At 37.2% G+C, this 11,397-nt stretch overlaps 1 long non-coding RNA gene across 1 annotated transcript; it reads left to right on the top strand.

The window, feature by feature from the left end:
• Positions 1–2,829: 2,829 nt before the first annotated feature.
• Positions 2,830–5,732, top strand: LOC123657549. Its single transcript, XR_006743724.1, has 2 exons — positions 2,830–2,916; positions 5,244–5,732. It is a non-coding gene; the product is annotated as an uncharacterized LOC123657549 (long non-coding RNA).
• Positions 5,733–11,397: the final 5,665 nt, after the last annotated feature.

The raw sequence follows: 11,397 nt of genomic DNA, 5'->3' as shown, positions 1-11,397 counted from the left end.
ATATGTTCATTTTTTGCTAATTTTAAACAATACTTTACTTGTTATTTTTAATAAGGAACTAATATACAGAGGATTTAAGAAGAGTATGCCATACTTTTTTTTTATAGGAGAGGGGTAAGTGAAAACAACATCCACAGACACCCGCTACATCAAAGGATTAGCAGACGCGTTGCCGTTCTTTCAAATAGGAATATTATGCTCTTCTTTTGAAGGTCCCTAGGTCGTATCGGTTCGGAAATACCGTAGGTGGCAGCTGGTTCCATACACTTATGTACACGTTCATGTAATATAAAAAAAAATTCAATCTATGTAACGGTCAAAATGTATACTTTGAGTGTAATTTGAAAATTGAAAGATTTTGTTAAAAAGCGAAGTAATAAAGAGGTACGGTATAATTAGTGCGAAGTAATTTATCTGTCTCATACCTTCGTAAAGGCTACCCTATAAATTATGGACAGCACGAACCTTGGGGAAGTAAAGTTTTCTCCCGTTAATGTAAAAATTCGTGATATAAGGATACGATGATTTTATAATTCCAAGCTTGGCCGATTTTATTAAATCTATATCTTTTTTCGGAATAATTTAGATTTCTACTAATAGTTAAATTAAATCACTTCTCATAACTCGAATCACTACGTATAATTACTTCTTATTTCCTACAAATATTATGCAAAATTTTTATAAAGTCACATTAACAATTTTTGATCACTCATAAGTTGTTTGCTCAAATATTTATTGACTAGCAGTGCCCGCGACTTCGTTTGCGTGGAATTAAAAAAAAATATTGTTCAGTTCGCAGTTATAAAAAAAAGAATTTCTAAAATAAAAGTAACCTAAGTTACTCCTTATTACATCAGCTATCTGCCAGTACGTGGAGTGGTGGCGGGTCGGCTGCGGTGTCCCGCAGGGATCGGTGCTGGGCCCGATCCTGTGGGACATCGGGTACGACTGGGTCCTGCGAGGCCGTCTCCTCCCCGGGATGGGTGTCATCTGCTACGCGGATGACACCCTCGTTTACTCCCGGGGCCGAGACTACAAGCAGGCGGCGCGGCTGGCTGAGGTCGGACTCGACCTCGTGATCAGCCGAGTCATCAGAGAGTTTGGGGCTTCGTGTCAGAATTGACAAGACCGAAGCCCTCCTCTTCCGCGGGACCGGACGCAAGGGACCCCCACTGGGAGCTACCCTGCAGATCGGAGAAGGGAGGGTCAGGATGAGCTCCCAAATGAAGTATTTGGGGCTCATCCTTGACGGAGGGTGGACCTTCGGCCCACACTTCGCTATGGTGGGACCGAAGGTCGTGAAGGTGGCGAGTGCATTGGGCAGACTCCTCCCGAACCTCGGAGGACCCAGCGCTTCCTGCAGGTAGCTATATTCTGGAGTCTGCCGGAGTATGGCGACGTATGGTGCCCCGGTTTGGGCGGATCGCCTAACTGCGAGGAATAAGGCCGCACTGCGGTCGGCACAGAGGATCATCGCGGTGAGGGTGATCCGGGGGTACCGTATGGTATCGTGGGCTGCAGCTACTGCTCTAGCCGGCGACCCCCTGTGGGAGCTCGTGGCGGAGGTTCTTGCCGAGACATACTCATACATCTCGGGTAGGAGGGCTCTCGGTGAGAACCCCACGTTGGACGGGATCCTACGGGTGCGCCGGATGGGGCAAGAAGCATTAATGCGGAGGTGGGGGGAGGACCTGGCGGAGCAGCCGTATGGCATACGCGTAACGGCTGCCTTGCGCCCGGTCCTTGAGCGGTGGATGCGCCGCAAGCGCAAACCTCTCACCTTCCGTCTGACGCAGGTTCTCACCGGGCACGGCTGCTTTGGTGAATACTTGTGTCGGACGGTCCAAAAGGAGCCGACGACTGGATGTCACGATGGTGGCGCGGCGGTGGACTCTGCCCAGCACACCCTCGAGGTGTGCCCGAGATGGGCGGCACTGCGTCGCGATCTGACGACAGTTCTCGGAGGGGACTTGTCACTGCCTAGCGTCATCACCGCGATGCTCGGCGACGACAAGTCCTGGACGGCGATGGTCTCCTACTGCGAGATAGTAATGTCCCAGAAGGAGAACGACGAGCGGATGAGAGAGGAGGCCACCGACGAGGCCTCCTTCCGCAGGCGACGAACGGGGGTGCGTAGGAGGCGCTACTTAATGCGCCTCCAGTAACGCCCCTGTGCTCGTGTCGGGCCGGGATGGGAACCCGGTCCTGCTAGACATAGCGTCGTTGGGATTATTCAGAGGTGAGCGGGATAGTCCCCATGGAGGAGAAGTCTGGCCTTTTCGCCGAGGCTAGCCGGTCGCTGGAGGGATCCTGTTGCCTGCAGATCCGGGACCCTCCAATTAAAGCGGCTGAAGGCTCCCGCAGGGGTTTGGTCGGTACTGCACCCCCAAGTGCTGAAGCCGACATACGGTCTAGGATTGCCTACCCGGGCGTCCTGGATATCACCCGTAAATGAGTTCCCCTGCGATAACAAAAAAAAAAAGCTATCTGTCAGTAAAAGCCCCAATAAAATCTGTCCAGCCTTCTTAGACAGACAGACAAAAATTTTAATACGAATAAATGTTATTTTGGTATATGTACCGTGTATACATCCATATGTATTTAGTAAAAAGCAGTTATTTTCAAATTACAAACAGACACTCCAATTTTATTTATTTGTATAGATTACCCAGAAGAAAATTACTAAGAAGTTCTTATCACTTTCAGAAAAAATCATAAAGTTATTAAAAACTTACTTTAACGTAAATAACAATATGTCAAAATATATATTGATGTTTCAGAGTTGAACACAATTTCCATTAATTTTAATTATGAATTCTAAATTGGTCAGTTTTCTTTTACTTCTTACTATCGCTCAAACTTCTGGTCAAGTTGGCTGGGAGCCGTGGGATGAAAATGTATCACCAGTGTCTGATGGTAAGTAACTATTTAAATATAAAATTATTATTGCCAACAACCCGCCTTTTTTTGTAACATGTTCATGGATGAATTTTGTAAGATATAAATTTTGAAAAAATCTGCTTCACTAATGTTGTACGACAATTAACTAGACATTAAAGCGTAAAAATAAAGCTAATAAAGCTATATCAAAGTCAACGAGTTTAGCGCGGCGCTCAAACAGCATAAAAACGGGAATACCGGGATGTTTGGTGTGGACTGCAATAGGCTGAACTGAAAAAAAATTGTTATAGATGTTTTGCTTTTTATTTAAATACAAATTAAGTATCAAAAGAAACATATGTACAACCAAAATGATATATCATTATTGTCATTAGTGTCATTAGTGAGGGTCAAATACGCGACCGTTAGTGCGTCAGTAAGTTTATCACTGCGCAAACATGTATGATGTTATATAAATAAACTAGCTTTGCTCGCGACTTCGTCTGCGTGGAATTTAACAAAAAAGTTATTGTTCAGTTCGCAGAATTATAAAATATATAAATTTCTAAAATAAAAGTAGTCGAAGTTACTCCTTATTACATCACTTATCTACCAGTGAAAGTCGCATCAATATCGGTCCAGCCGTTTCCGAGATTAGCCGGAACAAGCAGACAGACAGACAGACAGACAAAAATTGTAAAAAATATTGTTTAATGTTTGTTATATGTACCGTGTATACATCCATTTGTATTTAGTAAAAAGCGGTTATTTTAATATTACAAACAGACACATCAACTTTATTTATTTGTATAGATGTATCTTGGTAGCGTCATCATCACTGAATAAAACTGTTTATAAAATCATATTCTTATTGCACTAAATATTGATTCGCGGGAGAGATGTTTAAATATACGTAAAAATAAATCGTTTCTCCTTGGAAGTATTTTAAATAGATTCGTGATATCATTATTTAGCTTTTCTCAAACTATGTATTTATACATATAATAAAATGGTAGGAAAGTCGAAACTGTACATTAAATGATAGATTCAACTGAGGTAGGGCACAGCAGGAAATTCCTGCTCAAAATATGGAGCAGCCCGACTGGGGTAGTACCTCGACCTTACAGAAGATCACATCTAAATAATACTGTTTGCAAGCAGTATTGTGTTCCTGTTGGTGAGTAAGGTGACCAGAGCTCCTGGGGGGGATTGGGATTGGGTCGGCAACGCGCTTGCGATGCTTCTGGCGTTGCAGGTGTCTATAAGCTACGGTAATCTCTTACCATCAGGTTAGCCGTACGCTTGTTTGCCAAACTAGTGATATTAAAAAAAAATTTTTTTCAAAGAATACTTGGGGTGTGATCTACAATCGATACCGAAGCCAAAAATATAGTTTTTAGAATTTTTGTCTGTTTTGTCTGTATGTATGTTCGGGATAAACTCAAAAAGTACTGCATGGATTTACTACAAATTTAGCACGAATGTTATTAAGAAGTCGGGTCAACATATAGGCTACATATAATCACGCTATCACCTACGGGGAACGAGCAGTGAATCTTTATTTCTTCAACGCATTCTGTAACAACGTGTAATCTAACGACGCATATTTGAATGTTGTTCTTATTATGTTAATAACCATGCTATAAGCTAGCTTCACACTATAAATAAAAACAACAAATCCAAAAGCACACCGGACCGATTTAAAAAACGAGTGACCTTTAGACCACACGAGTGAAGTAAAACTTCTGCACAATAGGCCTGCACTGTCTCTTAGATATACGAAACGTAACTGGCTATAAAAGAAAGCAGATGTGTGCTCACAACTCTCTCTCTTGCTCCGTTCGCCTCACCCGATTACACTTTTTGTAACGCTCTCGTCACGATTTCACTAACTTACTCCCCAAGTCAATCGTACGTAAAGAAGTTTTACTTCAAAAAATTCTTTCACCAAGAGATTGCTACGTTATCACTGAGTCACGTAGGCTATAATTTAACGAGAGAAAAGGGAACAGCCAAAATCGTGTAATCCACTCGGGCAAAGCCGCGAGCAGAAAGCCTGCCTCAGATAAAAGTGTTTATTATATTTACGGCACGTTACAAATCTTATATTATCGTGTTTATTTGTTTTCGTTTGCTTCAATTTGTATGCTGGTAACGAGGAAATGATTCGCGGCTAATCCTCGTTTACATTCTTTCCATTCTAGGTTAGTATCGTGATGTTTTAGGATTTGTTTATTATTTCCATAGGTAAAGGGTTTTATGATTACGTAGGAATTAATGAAACTAGATAGTTTTCAGCGAATTGCATAAGTTCTTTTCATATACTTTTAAAATAAAAAAGTTAAATAACAAACAAATTTCAGACTTACCTTGTGATCATCCAGTCTGCGTAGAACCTTGCCCGGAAGCCGCACCGCCTCGGTACTGTCCACCAAACATAACGAAATGTTCATCTGGCTGTGTCTGCATGCTTGAATGCCAACAACCACAGTATGTCTGTTTTCAAACGAAATTCTGCGTTTCAAGACGTCGCTATTTATCGAAAAAACCAACACCTGCAATTGTTTGATATTCAAACATCCATTTCTAAGAGATATTGAAAAACCTATCTAATTTTGTGTAATAGAAAGATGAATAGAAATCTACTCAGATGTAACAACAGGAAAATATATCTCTTATAAATATATCTTACTATACTATACATCTTATGTGGCGAAAACATCTGCGTCCTCTTGAAACAAAACTAATATTAAGAAAAGAAACAATATACGAAATGAAGTCCAGAAAAATTGAGATTAATTATATCAATAGATCAAATTTACTATTGTTTTTTATTATATCATAAATCTAAAGTTATATTATTTTTATTTCTAATAAGATCATTATAATGAGAGACAACAATCAAATGTAGACTTTCTTGTCAAAGGTGTTATTTTTTTACAAGATATCATTTTGATACAAAATATTTTAGGATAAAAGAGCAAAACAATGTTCAAGTTTTATAAAATTCCAAGTGCTAAGCTTTTACCCTTCTTAGCGTTTTGTGTCCAACAGCTGCGCTCGTTAGATACAAGATCTAGAAAATAAATCTCACCGTATTTATTAGCTTTCATATTTTATTTGTGAAATTTAATTTGAAGTAAATTTATAGTACTCATTGTATAGATGTTATTGAAGCAGACGCTTGAAGTGTTTAGTTTGTTTCAGCAAGAAAGTTCAGTGACTTTGTTGTAAATAGCCATTTATACCTCTGGAACAATCTATCGTTCGTATCCTGAACTAAATTGAAAAAGTTTGCAAATTTTATACTTCTTGGAAAACATTTTTTTTTATAAGTATAAGAAAAGTTGGAACTTAGTCATACCATGTTTAACAACACCAGACGGGACCAATGGCTATAAGTGCTTTCTAAGGCACGATGCGAATATTCACAAAGACAAGCCAAAACATAGATCAAAATTCGCTCTCAGCTAAAATATCTTCGACCCTTGTCTTCAATGTGGCTTTTATCATTAGAAGAGCATTACTTATTACGAAAATGACAAACATTTCTGGCATTTTGTTCAAAGTGAATATCTTACCCTAGAAAAATTCCATTAATTTGATGCCAGCGAAAATGTTTAGTTGTTTATTTAGACTTCTATTTATGATCTGCTTGTTAATTTTATATATTATCTATACAAACAAATAAAATTGGAGTGTCTGTTTGTAATATTAAAATAACCGCTTTTTACTAAATGCATATGGATGGACACGCTACATATACCAAAATCAGATTTTGTACAATTTTTGTCTGTCTGTCTGTCTGTTTGTTCCAGCTAATCTCTGAAACGGCTGGGCTGATTTTGACGGGACTTTCACTGGCAGATAGCTCATGTAATAAGAAGTAACTTAGACCACTTTTATTTTATTTTATTTTTATTTTGTAACTCTGCGAACTCACAATATATTTTTTTTAAACGCGGACGAAGTCGCGGGCACAGCTAGTTCATTATACATTTCATCAATTTATACTATATGTTAGATTTTGAAATGAAAAGTTTGGTATAATATCCGGCGATTTAAAAAAAAAAGTATATCAAGTTTTAGATGTCTCTATAAGTGACCTCTTTTCTTTTTCAAATATTTTAATTTTATTATTTTAGTTCAAAATTTCTTCAAATTATCTAAGTTATTTACATACTTACTAACTACATAGTTTATGATGAGTGGTAGGTTGTCGTTCCATCGATTGACTTTATACGCCGTTTCTAACTCATTTAAAGGGTTCCAGTAAACTCTAGACGAATAAATATTAGATTTTTACCCGATAATTATGGCAAATTAAGTAAATGCTTACTAGTAATTGATACAAAATTGATACAAAATATAGCCTATGGCAATAGCCTATGGTGAGCCATTTTTTTAATGCCATGCTAACTGCTGTTATAACGACCGAATGACCCACCCAGGCTACGTCCATCTGCAAGAAAATGGCAAATATACTTAGCAAACAGACGACTAGCGCAGTGGCGCATTTGGCACATAAGGGAACGAATATGAAGTAAAGTAATTTCAGTAGTAAATAATGTAAGTTTTGGGAACAAAAATCTAGCAATAGTAAAATAATACAAATATTTTTTTGCAAATAATTAACTTAGTAGAGTACGTGTATGCGTGCTTGTGTGCGTGCATGTATGAGCGAGCGTGTGCGTGGGTGTTGAGTGCGGGCATATGTTTTGTAACAAAGTATTATTTATGCAACATAGTGCTATCATTTTGTGTCAGTGTATATTTGTGTAAATGGATGTGGAAGACTTTGAAAAGCTTATGTCAACTGAACCTACTAGTTTAGGGGTGATGGGTTTTAGGCTTTAAAAAGTGTAAAAAAATATAATTCAAAGAAATAATAGGCTTGGAAACATAATTATGCACTTTACGAAATAAAAAAAATTATTTCGTATTATCCTTGTTATTTTAAGTTAATGTTAACCGTACCTAATTGGGCCTTAAAACTAGAGTAATATAAACAAAAAATGGAAAGGCAAATAGTAATCCAATTTCATACAAGTTTGCTTTATTTATTTACAGGAAATACAAAACTTGACAAATTCATTTCACAAAAAATATTCCTTATTTTCTTAGAATAATTATATATTGAGATGTATAAAATTGTAATTATAAAAATTATGCGACAATTTATATAATATTAATTATATACTATTACTAGCAGTGCCCGCGGCTTCGCCCGCGTTGAAATCAGTGTGTCACAAAGTTTTCCCGGCAAACTTTCAGTGAAACTCTCATCAAAATCGGCTTAACCGTTCCGTAAACCTTCCTCTTGAAACCCTCTCTACATTGCTGAAACCGCACGAAAATCCGTTCAGTAGATTTTGAGGGAATCGATCACATACATTTTTGGGGACTTTGTTTTATAATACACTAACTGTTACCCGCGACTACGTCCGCGTGAAGCGCGCGTCGCGTCGAACAAAATGGTTCGTTGAATTCATCAGAATTGTGGTATGAAATAATAGTAATAATATAGTATTGTAGTGTAAATATGTTTAAAATATACTGCATGCAATTTAGTTTTTAATATGGTTCTACGTAAATATATGCCACGGAATAGCGTAACGCACGCTCCTCCGTGACTCCGTGACGACAGGGATAAATAAAATATCCTAGTAATAAATTATCTAAAGGTTAGTTATTGTATAAAATATATTTTTTTTGTACTACTTATAAGTGATCAATATGTTTCTTGAACACATAGAGATGCAAACGCGGCTATTTTCCTTTAAACCGACCCTGGTGTATATGTTTCATACAAACTATCAACACCAATTAAACCCCCTTAGCGGTAGAATATCGCAAAATCCGTTCTTAGCGGATGTCTACTAACTATAATCTACCTCCCTGCCGAATTTCATCCTTGTCCATCCATCCAGGATGAACTTGATGATGATGTTTTTGAGTTCTTGTGATGAGTGAGTTAGTGACCTTTATATTTCTAGATTACGATGCATTATTAGGACACCTCCGCACCATCTATAGAGCATACATTTTAAATTTCAAATTCTCTTATTTCAAAAGCATAGGACTTTCATACAAACTCCAAAACTCCAACCCCGTTTTATCCCCTTAGTGGTCGAGTTTCATAAAATCCGTTCTTAGCAAATGTCTACGCCCTATAAGGAACCTACCTGCCAAATTTTAAGTTTTGTAGCTATTATAGTTTCGGAGATTTCGTGATGAGTGAGTCAACCTACCATCCCCCGTTTTAACCCCAAAAGGGAGTTGATTTCTAAAGATACATTATTTAGACACCTTCTCACCATCTATAGATCATACATTTTAAATTTCAAGTCTCTTACTTCAAAAACATAGTACTTTCATACAAATTTCCACCCCCCGTTTTACCCTCTTAGGGGGTCAAGTTTCGTAAAATTCGTTCTTATCGGATGTTTACGCTCTATAAGGAACCTACCTGCCAAATTTAAAGTTTGTAACTATTACAGTTTCGGAGATTTCGTGATGAGTGAGTCAACCTACCATCCCCCGTTTTAACCCCAAAAGGGAGGTGATTTCTAAAGAAACATTATTTGGATACCATCTCACCATCTATAGAGAATACATTTTAAATTTCAAGTCTCTTACTTCAAAAACATAGGACTTTCATACAAACTTCCAACCCCCGTTTTACCCCCTTAGGGGTCGAATTTCGTAAAATACGTTCTTAGCGGATGTCTACGATCTATAAGGAGCCTATCTGCCAAATTTCAAGTTTTTAGGTGTTATAGTTTCGGAGATTTCGTGATGAGTGAATCAACCTACCATCCTCAGTTTTAACCCCAAAAGGGAGTTGATTGCTAAAGATACATTATTTGGACACCTCCTCACCATCTATGGAACATACATTTAAAATTTCAAGTCTCTTACTTCAAAAACATAGGACTTTCATACAAACTTCCAACCCCCGTTTTACCCCCTTAGGGGTCGAATTTCGTAAAATACGTTCTTAGCGGATGTCTACGATCTATAAGGAGCCTATCTGCCAAATTTCAAGTTTTTAGGTGTTATAGTTTCGGAGATTTCGTGATGAGTGAATCAACCTACCATCCTCAGTTTTAACCCCAAAAGGGAGTTGATTGCTAAAGATACATTATTTGGACACCTCCTCACCATCTATGGAACATACATTTAAAATTTCAAGTCTCTTACTTCAAAAACATAGGACTTTCATACAAACTTCCAACCCCCGTTTTATCCCCTTAGGGGTCGAATTTCTTAAAATCCGTTCTTAACAAATGTCTACGTCTTATAAGAAACCTACCTGACAAATTTCAAGTTTGTGGGTGTTATAGTTTCGGAGATTTCGTGATAAGTGAGTCAGCCTACCATCCCCCGTTTTAACCCCAAAAGGGAGTTAATTTCTAAAGATACATTATTTGGACACCTTTTCACCATCTATAGAGCTTACATTTTAAATTTCAAGTCTCTTACTTCAAAAACATAGGACTTTCATACAAACTTCCAACCCCCGTTTTACCCCCTTAGGGGTCGAGTTTCGTAAAATCCGTTCTTAGCGGATGCCTACGTCTTATAAGGAACCTACCTGCCAAATTTCAAGTTTATAGGTGTTATAGTTTCGGAGATTTCGTGATGAGTGAGTGACCTTTCGCTTTTATATATATTATTATAGATAATATTATATAATATTATTTTAAAAAATACAATACAAATTGAACATAATTTACAATATAGTAATGACATATATATTTACACGACAATATTGTTAAAAGGTGTTGATTGACGTTTATGTAATTTTTCAAAAAAAAAGTACATGCGTACAAAGTAAATATGTCAGAAGTGAAACTTCTATGGCAAACTTATTTTAAGTCTCGTTTATATTTATACAAATCTAAAGCTTTAGATTTCCGTTCAAGTGTCAACCACAAAAACGTTGCCGTTTCATCAAAACGTTGCCGTTTCATCAAAACGTTGCCGTTTCATCAAAACGTTGCCGTTTCATCAAAACGTTGCCGTTTCATCAAAACGTTGCCGTTTCATCAAAACGTTGCCGTTTCGTCCGTAAAAATTTTACCCTCATGCGCCTTAAGAAGTTTCATTTAAAAAAGAAATTGTATTTGGTACGAAATCAGTTGTATGTAAGGGATTTTACAAATATATAATTTAAATATTTATTATGCTATAAACACAGATAGAACATAATATAGTAAGTTTTATTAAATCAAGTGGTTCACCCACAATACAGTACACAGATAATGTTCTAAAACATATTAAGTTAATACGTATTAAAAATTACATTGAAGCAATATTTTTACGTCACACGTTGTTTATAAACATTATTCTAAATAATTTATTTATCTTATTTACAAAAACAATTCGTACGTTATAAATTTTGATAATATTAAATAATCTACCGAGAAAAAAATGACATCGACGGCATATTTTAATATTTATTACATTATTTTTCGATAAGAATTCATCCACTGTTACCATATTCACACGGCC

Source organism: Melitaea cinxia, chromosome 11, assembly GCF_905220565.1.
Source record: "Melitaea cinxia chromosome 11, ilMelCinx1.1, whole genome shotgun sequence".
In the NCBI taxonomy this organism is placed as follows: Eukaryota; Metazoa; Arthropoda; class Insecta; order Lepidoptera; family Nymphalidae; genus Melitaea; species Melitaea cinxia.
The sequence above is the reverse complement of the archived record's forward strand: the minus strand, read 5'-3'. Positions and strand labels throughout refer to the sequence as shown.